Below are 13,647 nucleotides of genomic sequence, written 5' to 3' on the forward strand. Positions count from 1 at the left end.
GCCGGGCGGGGCGGGGAAGGAGGAGGCGGGCGTAGCAGGGGGCGCCGGCCGGCGAGGGGTCCGGACGAAGTCGGCATGCGCTGAGAACGTGTGGGTCGGGTCTTCTATGAGGCTGGGTTCCCGCAGCTGCGCGGGCCCCCCACCCACTCCGCGCGCGCCAGGTTTCCGTGACCTCTGTCTCTTCAGAGGTGCCCGGCCGTCCCGCTGCCCGCGCCCCGCTCCTAGTCCCAAGCCCGAGGGTCTTCAGCCTTCGGGAACAACCTTCTGCGCTTTTTCCAGGAGCGAATAAGGTTGATTTTTGTGTCCGTGGAGCAGGGTCAAGGAGGCGCCTTTGCCAGTTTCAGGTCGCCAGTCCCCCGCAGTGTCTGGCCACCTGCGACCCGCCGCACCCACTCCCAAATCGCCATTTCTTCCCCCACTCCTAAGTGAATGCGATGTAAGCACGATGCTGGGGTAGATCTCCAACACAAGTTATAATACACACGGTATGAACGTGATGGCATTCCCCACCCCCTCCCTAAGATCTTGTGTTCACGTTTGGAACGCCGTGTGCACAGGCGCACACATCTATACGCTCACAGAAGAAGACAAACCTCTCCCTCCTCTCCTGCTCCAGCGCCAACCTTGCCCAGCCAGCGCTATATAAATAACACCAACCCTGCGGCAAAGGGCTACATTAGCATATTTCCTCCCGCACCCAGCGCACGCACCAATGAGAATTATCCGGCACCTTTCACCCCAGCGTCCCCACATATTGGAGACATTTCATATTCTGAGAAGTTTATTAATGGAAGTCTTAAATTGAGCAATCCATTTCTAGTCTTATTTGGGGCAAAAATTAAAAAAAAAGTTTAGCTTTCCAAAAGCGTATCTTCTAAGCTCCATATACTGAATGTATTCTTTTGCATTTTCATTATTTGCTCAGCTAACCGCTGCATAATTTAGAGGAACACATTTTTAACCTGCAGTTCAGTGTTAAGGGCAACTTGTGTTTACTGCATAAAATGCTGGCACATACGTACGAGAGAACTATTTCTGAAGGCTTCTGGGGGGCGGGTCTTGGGGGACAGGGGAGGTTGTGGACCTTCCTGCGTGGCCGAGAAGGGGAGATTAGATAACAATGGGCGGAAGGGGCCCAAAGGGCTGCAAAAGACACCAAACCTCTGAGAAATGGGTCTGGAAACCACATGTATAAAGAGCTGGGGGCGGGGGGTGGGAGGCGGAGACATGATAGTGCACGTTATGTACGCGGTAATTTTTTTTAACTTCACATTATTTATTAGCTTAACTTTTCTTTTCCTTCCCTCTCCTCCCCTCATTTGAAGAGCTAATACATGCAAAGTTATGACCTCCATGCCTGGAACAGAGTAAGTACACGATGAATGTTAGCCATGTATTATTACCAGTGCTCTTCTTGCCGTTACGTACAATCCACATTTCCTTTTGAATTGAAATATAACTTTTCAGATTTTATTTATTTTCCTTTCAGCGGCTGATTTTCCAGAAGAGATCCACTTTGTGTCTGTCTCTGCCTCCTTCCCCCACAGTCACAAGGACCCATTTGTTTTCTTGTAACTGATCACAAAAGGAGCATTGCCATTGACCTTAATGGCCCTTCCAATCAGAATAACTATCATAGCCAGCGTTTCAGAGTTGGCTTTCAAATTCACACTCTCACTCAGTCCTCACATTCAGCGCCCCAAAAGTGGGCTTTCAAAGAGAAACAGCAAGGATCAGGTGACTGACTACCAGATCAAAGAGTTGGCCCACAGCTGAGCCAAACATCTGGTTTTGAACCCAGATTTTCTGACTGGACATTCCAGGATTTCTCCACTTCATCATACAGGGGCAACTATAGGGAACAGTTTACAAAGATGTTTGTTAATGTGCATTTTTACGTGGGAGAAGCCCTGGCCCTAGGAAAAGAGTTTCACTATGAAGATGTTATTAGTCTTTGTTCCCAAAAGGTGGTAAAAATCCTCAAATGGGACATTCTTAGAATTTAGGGACACACTGGAAAATGGTATCCTCTAAAACTGAAGCTAAAAGGAGGCAACACAAAATGGTTGAAATTAACCGTCTGCAGCACTGACCCAGGCATTGTAATTAAGCTGTTGATTAGATTAGAGGTTTCCCTGAATCCCTCCTGGATTGATATTTCCACCAAATCTAGTCAAGAAGATTAAAATGTAAGTACTTTAAAATAAAGTGGCCTTCAATTTATTAAAACATACCACAAGTGATCTCATAACCTGAGCAAAAGGAGTAAACAGGAAGAATTTGACACTCTGACAGTCTCAGGGGGTGAGGTTTGAGATCCATGAACCAGTATAGGAAAGCCAGACACCTGTTGACAAATTACTGTTTTTAATTTGCTGCATAATCATTATCATCAGCTGCTATTTTTCTTGTTTGCTTAGTTATTTAGTACCTCTGCATTTATTTACATTCTGCCTCTAGAATGTAAGCACCTTCAGGGATAGGTGCCTTGTACTGAGCTGTATGCCTGGTGGCTAAAACAGTGCCTGGTACATGCAAAGCACTCAAGATATCTTTGTCAAATAAATGAGTGTACCAACTTATTAATCACTTGTCGATACTGTCTATTCAAATCATAAAACTGTTTACTTTGATTCTTAAATCATCAAGCAACCTTTTCGTATTTGTTCAGTCTCTCAAAGATGGTGCTCAGATCAGCCTACATGAGACTTGAAATGAATTTGACAATTATATATCTTGTTGTAAGGTGTTGTGGTTACTGGATTAGCTCCCAGTATGATCTTCTGTTGGGCAGTACTGGCTTGCAGATGGTGGCTTATAGGCCAAATGCAGCTCACAGACCATAGGCAATGTTTTCAGGAAAATAAATGCTAACATTTCAAAATTGGGGGATTGAATACTTAGAAAAAAAAATGTGTTTTGAGCTTCTCTGAACATAGCAGAAGCCATTGCCCTTTTGATGCCCCATGGACTGTGCTTTCTTGGACTGCAGTAAATGAGCAGGCACTCTCCAGCTTGCCTTCATCCCTGCCTGACACATCCCCTCGTGCATGTCATTTGGCCCCCAAAAGTAGCTGTGTTTGTGACCCTAAATTTATGTGAGTATCCTGAACCCAGTGATCTTCATAAAGAAGCTGAGTCATTCCCTTCTCCTTTGAAAGTATGTTAAAGAATCTACCAGTTTATAGTTTCCTAAAAATTGAGAAAATAAAGAAAGGAAATGAAAGTCATAACCTGATCACCAATACACTTCAACAGTTTTACTTCCTTGGAAATAACAGAAGAACAAAATTTTTAGCTTACCTCTAAAATTGATGGAAACCTAATTTTAAATCCTCTATAATTCTGTAAAAGTTAATTCTAAGGAATTCAAATCAGGGTTAATTAACTGTAAATGTATGCTATAAGTCATACCAAATGGATTTCACATTGGTTTTCTCTGATTACTCATGGTCTTTATACTTGAATTATGGAGAGATATATCACATTTTAGAATATCCTATGTCATTCTTTCTTTTTTTTCTGAAGCTTGATTTATTTCTTTCAAATAAATATTTGAAAAGTAGGTTACCTTGATTTTGGGAGGGTGGGAGAAAGTGATTGAAATTATTTCCAACTCTAGTTGTGTATACTTGAATATTATTTATATCATCCTTTGCCTTTTGGAATGTCAAGTCTGACTCTTTAACAAGAAATTTGACATTTACAAAACCTATCATAAATGAAAATGAAAATGCTAACTTTGGTTAAGTGACAGAAGTAATAAAAATGTCACATAACTTATCCTAAGGAAAGCTACAGGTAGTATCTTGAGAAAAACTACGTACTCATCTAGTACAAGCCAAATTCATCAAAAGGTTGAGTGAAAACAGAAAAAGTGAAGATAAGCCTTCTATGCAAAAACGTACTCCATTGTAAATGTGATGGCTATGGCTTTCAAAGTTTGCTCAAAATTTAATTTTGAACTCTTTTATTGAGTTAAAAAAATTAGCGAAGCAAATTGATCTAAAATTTGATGTTGGCTTTTGTTTGATGAAAATCATAGACGTCATCTTTGTCTTACTGTACTTAAGAATGTTCTTTGGGCCGGGCATGGTGGCTCATGCCTGTAATCCCAGCACTTTGGGAGGCCAAGGGGATCACGCGGTCAGGAGAGCGAGACCATCCTGGCCAACATGGTGAAACCCCATCTCTACTAAAAATATAAAAATCAGCTGGGTATGGTGGCACGCACCTGTAGTCCCAGCTACTCGGGAGGCTGAGGCAGGAGAATCGCTTGAACCGGGAGGTGGAGGTTGCAGTGAGCAGAGATCATGCCACTGCACTCCAGCCTGGTGACTGAGCAAGACTCCATCTCAAAAAAGAAGGAAAAAAGAATGTTCTTTCACACACACACACACACACACACACAAGAAAATAACACAGGCCGGGCACGGTGGCTCAAACCTGTAATCCCAGCACTTTGGGAGGCCGAGACGGGCGGATCACGAGGTCAGGAGATCGAGACCATCCTGGCTAACATGGTGAAACCCCGTCTCTACTAAAAAATACAAAAAACTAGCCGGGCGACGTGGCAGGCGCCTGTAGTCCCAGCTGCTTGGGAGGCTGAGGCAGGAGAATGGTGTAAACCCCGGAGGCGGAGCTTGCAGTGAGCTGAGACCCGGCCACTGCACTCCAGCCTGGGCAGCAGAGCAAGACTCTGTCTCAAAAAAAAAAAAAGAAAATAACACAATGACAAGACTTATACGTGAATATTATATGTTTTATTCCAGCATGGAAACAGCCTCTTCTGTTTGATGAGAATCATCCCAAAGTTGGCATATGAACTTTGAGTTTCAAGTATGGATGCTGAGCTCTTGACAATGGGTGAGCTAACTGCAGATAATCATTGTTAGAAGGACTTGAGGAAAGAACAATGAAGTAACCAGGGCTTAGAGGAAAGAAGTTTCACTTTTCAAAAGAGATAAACTAATGTTCTTTAAACAACCCTTTTGTTCTAATGCTTTTCCTACTAATTCTAAATGGAGGTAAAGAAAAACTCACAGATGGATGTAACCAAATCTAAAGTTATTAAATGGATTTTTTTTTTTTCTGTGACCGGAAGCTAGCGGGTGACAAAAGGAATGATTATTCCTGAAGGAAGTAGATTATTAGACCCAGAATATACTTTCTGAGGCAAGCTGTTTTGACCAATACATTGGTTTATTTAACTTCTTTCTTTAATAAGGCTGGTTTGAATTTATTACCATTAGATAGTCATAAATGACTTTTCATATTTAAAAAATTGGCTGTGTATGTATATTATTTTCAGTCCAAATTCTAGGCCATCTAAGAGGGCTTTGAATTAAAATTTATCATTCCTATAGCAAAATATATGTAAATATATGGATAAAATCACTAAAACATTCTAAGTTAACAAGATTTTTAAGGTTTTGAATTTTGAACTTTGAGGAAAGCACTTTTTCTATTTAAAAGGTGATTTAACACCCTAGTATCAACAAGCACACCTAGCACCCAGATCTTGGTATCTAATACCATTCTCCAATATAAGGAACCAGGACCCACTGGAGATAAATGGTTGATTCTAGGACAGGACAGGAAATCTACAAGGTGATCCTGGGGCATTTTGTGTAATGCCAAGAAGTAAGGAAGAGCTGAATACCTCCACACCCCTCCACGAACACAATTATGGGGTATGTGGAAGGGACACAGGAGCCAAATGAAAGAGTTCCCAAAGTCCAAAACTGGAACCATTTGAGCAAAAAATAAAGTGCTATTGAATAATAAATAACCCAAATGATAAAATCTATACTACGTGTCCGTATGTGAAAAATGAATGATTGGATAAATGAGGAAGAAGAGATAGATCTCCCATGCATAAAATTTCAAATAATTTATGTGGATACTCTGCCCTCAAGCAGGAGTAGAAGTCCTTGCTCCGTAAGTGGGGGCTGCACATATTGACTTCCTTCCAAAGAGTATGGAAACGGGGAAAAATAAGGTTACCGTGGAAAAACGTTTACAGTGAAAAGCACTGCTTCAGCCAGGTGATCGAGGTTAGCATCAATAGTGATGAATCATGCTGACGCTGTGTACCCCTGATATGATATGGTGAGAATGGCACTTTACCTCTCCATAACCCCCAAAACCTGGTCTAATCATGAGGAAAACATCAAACAAATTCCTACGGAGGGACAATCTGCAAAATACCTGAGCAGTACTCAAACTGTCTGGGTGATCACAAAATAAGGAAACTCTGAGAACGTGTCATGTCCAAATGGAGCCTACAGGAGAGAGGATGACTAAACGTAATGGGCTGTGCTGGATGGGATCCTGGAACAGGAAAATATGTTAAGGAAAAACTAAGGAAATTGCACTAAACAATGGACCTTGATTAATAATAATGTATCAATACTGATTCATCAATTGTGACAATGTATCAGACTAATGTAAGATGTTAAGAAGGCAAACTGAGCGTGAGGTATGAGGGAACTCTGTACTATCTTTGTAATATTTTTTATAAGTCTAAAACTATTCTAAAATTAAAAGTTTACTGTTGTAAAAAAATGACATCTCAAACATTAATATTTCATTTCAAGTTCTCAATCAGTGATATGGTTTGGATATGTTTCCCCATCAAATCTCACATCAAATTGTAATCCCCAGTGTTGGAGGTGGGGCGTGGTGTGAGGTGACTAGATCCTGGGGGCGGTTTCTCAGGAATGGTTTAGCACCATCCCCTGGATGCTGTCCTCAAGATAGTGAGTTCTCTCTTGGAATCTGTTTGTTTAAAAGTGTGTAGCAACCCCTCCACCCAAAATGTGTTTTGGGCTTCTCTGAACATAGCAGAAGCCGAACCCCCACCCCCACTCTTATTTCTGCTCTGGCCATGTGAAGTGTCTGCTCCCTCTCTGCTTCCACCATGATTGTAAGTTTCCCAAGGCCTCTCCAGAAGCTGAGCAGATGCCCATCCTGCCGCTTGTACAGCCTCTGGAATTGTGAGCCAATTCAACCTCTTTTCTTTATAATTTACCCAGTCTCAGGTATTTCTTTATAGCAATGCAAGAATGAACTAATACAGTCAGTAATCTCTCTGTATAGATTTTTATCTTGATGATGATTTTTTTTTTTTTTTTTTTTTTTTTGAGACAGAGTTTCGCTCTTGTTGCCCAGACTGGAGTGCAATGCCATGATCTCAGCTCACCTCAACCTCTGCCTCCCGGGTTCAAGCGATTCTCCTGCCTCAGCCTCTTGAGTATCTGGGATTACAGGCATGAGCCACTATGCCCGGCTAATTTTGTATTTTTAGTAGAGACAGGGTTTCTCCATGTTGGTCAGGCTGGTCTTGAACTCCTGACCTCCAGTGATCCATCCGCCTCGGCCTCCCAAAGTGCTGAAATTATAGGCGTGAGTCACTGCACCCGGATATGATGACATTTTTAATCAAGTAAAGGTTTAATGGTTTGAAACCCAAAGTTGATGGGAGGGACACAAAAATTTAATTGATTGAAAAATAAATTTTTATGAGAGATTGTTAAGTAACTGATTTTTAAAAACATTCCAAAGGTTAAAAGATGCCAATATCAGCAAAATTATGAGCTATGGCCTAGGCTTTGGTGTAAGAGGCCAGCAAGGCCAGGTGGTCCTCCAGCCCTGAGACACATGGTAACTATCACTTTATTTTAAAGTTCTCTTGTTCCATTTGTGTTTACATTTCTATATTCTATTGTGTTTTTATCATTGACCTAGAAATACATTTAAGCCGATTTTTCTTTGGTTTCTTAGAGCTTTTTCTTCTGCCTTGTTAACTTTCTCAATGATTCCATGTCTTAAAAGTTAACATAGAACCTTTAGGGAGGCTGTGAAATACATGTGTATGGAATAACCAGCCTACTTTTAGGTAACGTAACAGAGCAGGCTGGACCCTCCAGGTTAACAATCTTTGACAGAGTCTTTTTATTAGCCAGAAAATGCTTGGAATATAAATCTAAGGGCATTCAAGTAAAACTCCATTTTCTAGTAGGTGTCCCTAAAGCGCAGGGCCCCTGATTTATGTGTCTCAGTAGCTCCACCGCCGGTCACAGGGCCTGGCATTCAATAAACATTTGCTGAATGAATGAACAAAGGAAGGATGGGATGCTATACAGGATTCTGCCAGGGAGAGAAGAGGGAATAGTATATTTCAAATAGAAGGAACAGAGAGAATGAAACACGAAGGTAGGAACCAGATGTGTATGTTTGTGGTAGTTGGTACACGGCATTTCCGTAATATGATTTACTTATAGTATTTATAGAGGAAAATTGGATAATGCTGTTTTAAGTATAAACATTACAAATTTTGTTTTATTTTACTTTATTTATTTACTTTTTTTTGACATGGAGTTTCACTATTTTTGCCCAGGCTGGAGTGCAATGGCACGATCTCTGCTCACTGTAATCTCCACCTCCCAGGTTCAAGTGATTCTCTTGCCTCAGCCTCCTGAATAGCTAGGATTACAGGCATGCACCACCATGCCCGGCTAATTTTGTATTTTTAATAGAGATGGGGTTTCTCCATGTTGATCAGGCTGGTCTCGAACTCCCGACCTCAGGTGATCCGCCTGCCTCAGCCTCCCAAAGTGCTGGGATTACAGACATGAGCCACTGTGCCCAGCAACATTACACGTTTTAAAAGGAAGTTAAGAAAACCCCAAAATACCTCACCTTTAAAAAATGACTTGAGGTTTAATTTACATACATGCATTTTAAATGTACAGTTCAGTGATGTATACACCTTTGAAACCATCTCCTGAATCAAGACACACAGCATTTCACTCTCCCCAAAAAATATCTGTTGTGCTCTTTGCAGCCAACCCACTACACACCACCCTAGGTCTTCTCTCACTACAGATGAGTTTTTCCTGTTCTAGAACTTGGAATAAATGGAACGAGGCAGCTCACACTCTCTTGCGCCTGGCTTCTTTCACTCAGCATAACACTTGTGAGATTTGCCCATGTGGTTGCTCTATCAACATTTCATTCCTTTTTGTCTTTGAGCAGTGTCTCACTGTAGGCACAGACCCGAGTTTGTCATGCATTCTCATGTTAATGGACATTGTGGTTGCTTCCCGTTTGGGTCTACTATGAACAAAGCTGCTAGAAACCTTCATATAGAGTTCTTTGTGCAGAATATGTTTTCATTTCTCTTGGATAAATATCTAGGAGTAGGATTGACGTATGATAAGTCATTTCTCACTTTTTGAAAATGACACCTGGTGGATCACCAATCCACAAAAATTGTCCTTATGACTGCTGATAGAACAAAGAAAGCAGGGCTGGGAAGAGCATCATCTGAGCTGGCAAGGAACAGCTGACCATCTTAGGAAATTTGAATAATGTTCGCATTCTTTGAGGACACAGCAACAATCGGGAGATGGCACAGTATGCTGGTTAGCGAGTCTGAAGCTAAAGGGAATACTTTACGTGTCTTTGCTTGAAAATTAGTTTTAGATGGCGTATTAGCTTCTCATACTTCATGGCAAGAAATCTACAGGAAATTACCTGTAGTGAGTACATCAGCATCAGTATTTTTTCACATGCAAATTATAGAAAACTCAAGGTACAGTGGCTTATGCAAGAAAGGAACTTGATTAGCTCATGTAACCAAAAATACCAAGATTTGCTATTAACATGACACAGCATTATGTGATTGGGATGCAGGGCACTTCAAAGCCCTCCTGGCCAAAGTCACACTGGAGGGCCTGACTTTGCTGCTTTGTCCACATTCCCACCTGGCTCTTTATTGAAGTTTGCGGGTCTGTAGACTGGGGAAAGGAGGCCATCTTCAAGGGCTTTTACTTCTATCAGCCCCCAACTTTAAACCTGCTTTTCAAAGCATTGCTCTTTAATTACTACTGTCTTGGCCGATTTGCAGGACAGTAAGAAGTAGCTGGGAGTGTGCCGGGCACCGTGGCTCACGCCTGTAATCCCAGCACTTTGGGAGGCTGAGGCAGGTGGATCACCTGAGGTCAGGAGTTGGAGACCAGCCTGACCAACATGGAGAAACGCTGTCTCTACTATACAAAATTAGCTGGGGGTGACGGTGCACATCTGTAATCCCAGCTACTTGGGAGGCTGAGGCAGGAGAATCGCTTGAACCTGGGAGGCAGAGGTGAGCCGAGATCACACCATTGCACTCCAGCCTGGGAAACAAGAGTGAAACTGTCTAAAAAAAAAAAAAAAAAAAAAAAAAAGTATCTGGGAGTTTAGTTCCCCCTTAACCTGGGACAGGTGAGCACGGATGACAAAAGCCCCAAATGCATTGCCTGCTTCCTTGCACATGAAGCCCTATTTCACTGTCTGCTTCTAAAGATAAAAGCTTACATTCATGAAGATAAAGTTTCAAGCCCGAAGAAACACCTCACAGGACCTAGTGGGGAAAGTAGAACATCTAAGTCAGACCTCCTGTATCTTTGCCCAGACCTCACAACCTTCTGGTTGTGTGACCTTGAACAAGTCCCATTACTTCTGCCAGCCTTACTTTCCTCATCTGTAAAATGGGAATAACCATCACACCTGAGTTACTGCCCATCACACAGGTTGGTGTGAGGAACCAATGAGATAATGTGAATGAATTCAGTATTATTGAGTTGCTATCAGAAGTGGTCATCCTGACCCCAACCACTCAAACTATCTCTGTAGAGTTCATCTGATTCCTTATCACCACAAACCTGGGGCCAGATTCCACTGTCAATCAAATAGAGAAAAGAGGTTGGAATCCCCAGTGGCATTTCATTCCATTAGCTCTACTAAATAATTCTACAGTAGAGTCCGATAGACCCAGAGCTTGAATTTGCTGCCGTGATCAGACTTCCTGGTAGCGAATGTCTGCAGGCCAGACCTGTGCTGTCCTGAAGGCCTTGCTGCCCCAGGGCAGGAGATCCGGCCTTCTAGGTGGTCCCCTAGGCTAAAGGGCAGCAAGAGTGAAGGCCTGCCACACTCCAGCAGTGTCCTGTCTACCCCACAGAACCCCCACAAGGGGCAGTCCCTGTTTTCGTCCACCTGGCAGCTCTAATGGTAGGTCCTGGCTCCACCTTCTCCCGCTTGCCCTGTCTTGCTGCAAACATGTTGCTCTGCATCTTGGACAGAACCAGAAACGTGACACATTCCTAATAACCTTAATTATCCTCACAGTTAGCATTTTTTTTTTTTTTTTTTTTTTTTTTGAGACGGAGTCTCGCTGTGTCACCCAGGCTGGAGGGCAGTGGCCGGATCTCGGCTCACTGCAAGCTCTGCCTCCCGGGTTTACACCATTCTCCTGCCTCAGCCTCCCGAGTAGCTGGGACTACAGGCGCCCGCCACCTCGCCCAGCTAGTTTTTTGTATTTTTTAGTAGAGACGGGGTTTCACTGTGTTAGCCAGGATGGTCTCGATCTCCTGACCTCGTGATCCGCCCGTCTCGGCCTCCCAAAGTGCTGGGATTACAGGCTTGAGCCACCGCACCTGGCCCACAGTTAGCATTTCTTGAGCACACAACCACCTTTCCACATACCTCATCTCACTTAAAGTACCCTACACATCTGCAAAGGAGGGATCATTGCACTATTCTGGAGATGAGGCCTCTGAGCCCAAGCTAAGTCATCATATCCCCTGTGACCTGCACGTATACATCCAGATGGCCTGAAGCAACTGAAGAACCACAAAAGATGACATTCCACCATTGTGATCTGTTCCTACCCACCCATAGCTGACCTTATGGCAATACACCCTCCCCGCCCTTTCAATAATGTACTTTGTGATATTCCCCCGCCCTTAAGAAGGTACTTTCTAATATTCTCCCCGCCCTTGAGAATCTACTTTGTGAGATCCACCCCTTGCCCACAAAAGATTGCTCCTAACTCCACCGCCTGTCCCAAACCTGTAAGAACTAATGATAATCCCACCACCCTTTGCTGACTCCTTTCTCAGACTCAGCCTGCCTGCACCCAGGTGAAATAAACAGCCTTGTTGCTCACACAAAGCCTGTTTGGTGGACTCTCTTCACACGGATGTGCGTGACACAGACCTTAAAAGACGTTACGTAACTTGCCCAAGGTCACGCAGTATCAGAACCAGGATTCAAAACAGAAACTCAGACCTGTCTCATGCCAATGCCCAGGATTCTCATCCACTACAATGAGCCACCTCCCCTGGGGGGAAAGAGTGGGGAACTTCTGCCAGGTCTTTCTGATTCCACAGGGTAGATGTCCAGATCTGACAAGGCTCATCTCCAGCTGGATGCATGCCCACTGCCCCTTCCTCTGCCTGTCCTCTCAGCAAGAGTTGGGCCCAGTGGGCTTCTGTGACTCATACCTTTGCTTCTGGAACTGGCTTCCTCTCTGCCCCAATACCAGCGACCTTGGGAAACCCCAAATCACTTCCTTCCAGGAACATGTCCACTTTCAGCTCCTCAGGCCGATACTGTCATCCGCTGCCTGCCCCCTGGAGACATCCCTAAGCCCTTGAGTTATCTGGAAATCATTTACAAAGTCAGAAGGATCATGTTAGCATTAGCCCTTATTCCCTGAACAAAACAGGCCCTTAGACAGTGAGGGCTTCTTATAAAGTTGCCTGACTCTCTTTTGCTTCGGGTTCTGGGATAGACTCAAAGCCTCTTGAGTATAAAATTCTATAACTTCCACTCTGTCTTCATTATGTGAGATGTTCAGAAAACCCCACTATTGGAAACAGAACTCACTAGACACTCGGGTAAACTACTTTGGCCTTTCATTGGACACCCACCATTATTTGAGGCGCCTTAGGGATTGACCATCGGTGGCTGGAATAAGTTGGAAAGTCATCAAAGGAGCCGGGTGTGGCTCTGGAGGTCCCAGGGAATCTCTCCCAGAAGGAATCCAATCAAGGAAAATCTAAACTGTTTCCTGTGACTGTAGATCATGTTTTTGCCCTTTTCCTCCACCTAGTTCATTTTAAGATGATCTTAATGCTGCCTATCAGATAAGAACGTTACGTATAAAATTAGATATTTTAAAATAAGCAGGCCTGGACTTTTACAGACAAGTTTCTCATCTCTTCAGCAGAGGACAATAGACTTCTGAAAAAGGTGCTGTATTGTCTAAACCCCTCTGGCCCTCTCTTCCTGAAATTGCATTTGGAGTCTGCCACACATTCTTTTGAATATTCTCAGTTGTGAGAAATGTTTTATGCTCTCGACTTCAAGAAAAGTGACTAAAAGTCAATTGAAACCAAGTTTAGCGATTAAACTGGGAAATAGCATTTGGGGTTTAAAATAACCCGTGACTATAAAATAAGAAGGAAGGATTTCTTTTGTTGTGTTTCAAGTGGCTCTGATGGTAATTATTTTCTTCTGAGACACATGAAAGCTTCCAGGAAGGAACCCTCATCCGGGTGCGGTGTGGAGGCGGGGTGAGATTAGGCCTCTGACTGCGAGAAAGCCCGCTTTCTTCCCTATCGCTACTTCCAAACGCCACTCCCTTTTGATCTTGGCTAAGAATTTATCCTTCACATTTTCATTTAACGAGAGTGACAATGTGTCTAAACCCCAAGAGGAATTGGCTAAGAATTTAAATCATTCCTTGCCCATATGTCCTCTCCGTAAAGGTACGTTTTATATTTGCTGCGAGTCTGATAGGCCTAGCTTTCGAATGCG

The 13,647-nt window shown here is 43.1% G+C and overlaps 1 long non-coding RNA gene across 1 annotated transcript in view; it reads left to right on the forward strand.

Annotated features, from left to right (window-relative positions):
- Positions 1–3,481, forward strand: part of LOC105526581 — a 5,172-nt gene extending 1,691 nt beyond the window's left edge. The window contains exons 2-3 of the long non-coding RNA XR_001004096.1: positions 1,326–1,367; positions 1,490–3,481. This is a non-coding gene — a long non-coding RNA (uncharacterized LOC105526581). The remainder of the gene's footprint in view (positions 1–1,325; positions 1,368–1,489) is intronic.
- Positions 3,482–13,647: the final 10,166 nt, after the last annotated feature.

This window comes from Colobus angolensis, unplaced genomic scaffold, assembly GCF_000951035.1.
Source record: "Colobus angolensis palliatus isolate OR3802 unplaced genomic scaffold, Cang.pa_1.0 Scaffold6, whole genome shotgun sequence".
Classification (NCBI taxonomy): Eukaryota; Metazoa; Chordata; class Mammalia; order Primates; family Cercopithecidae; genus Colobus; species Colobus angolensis.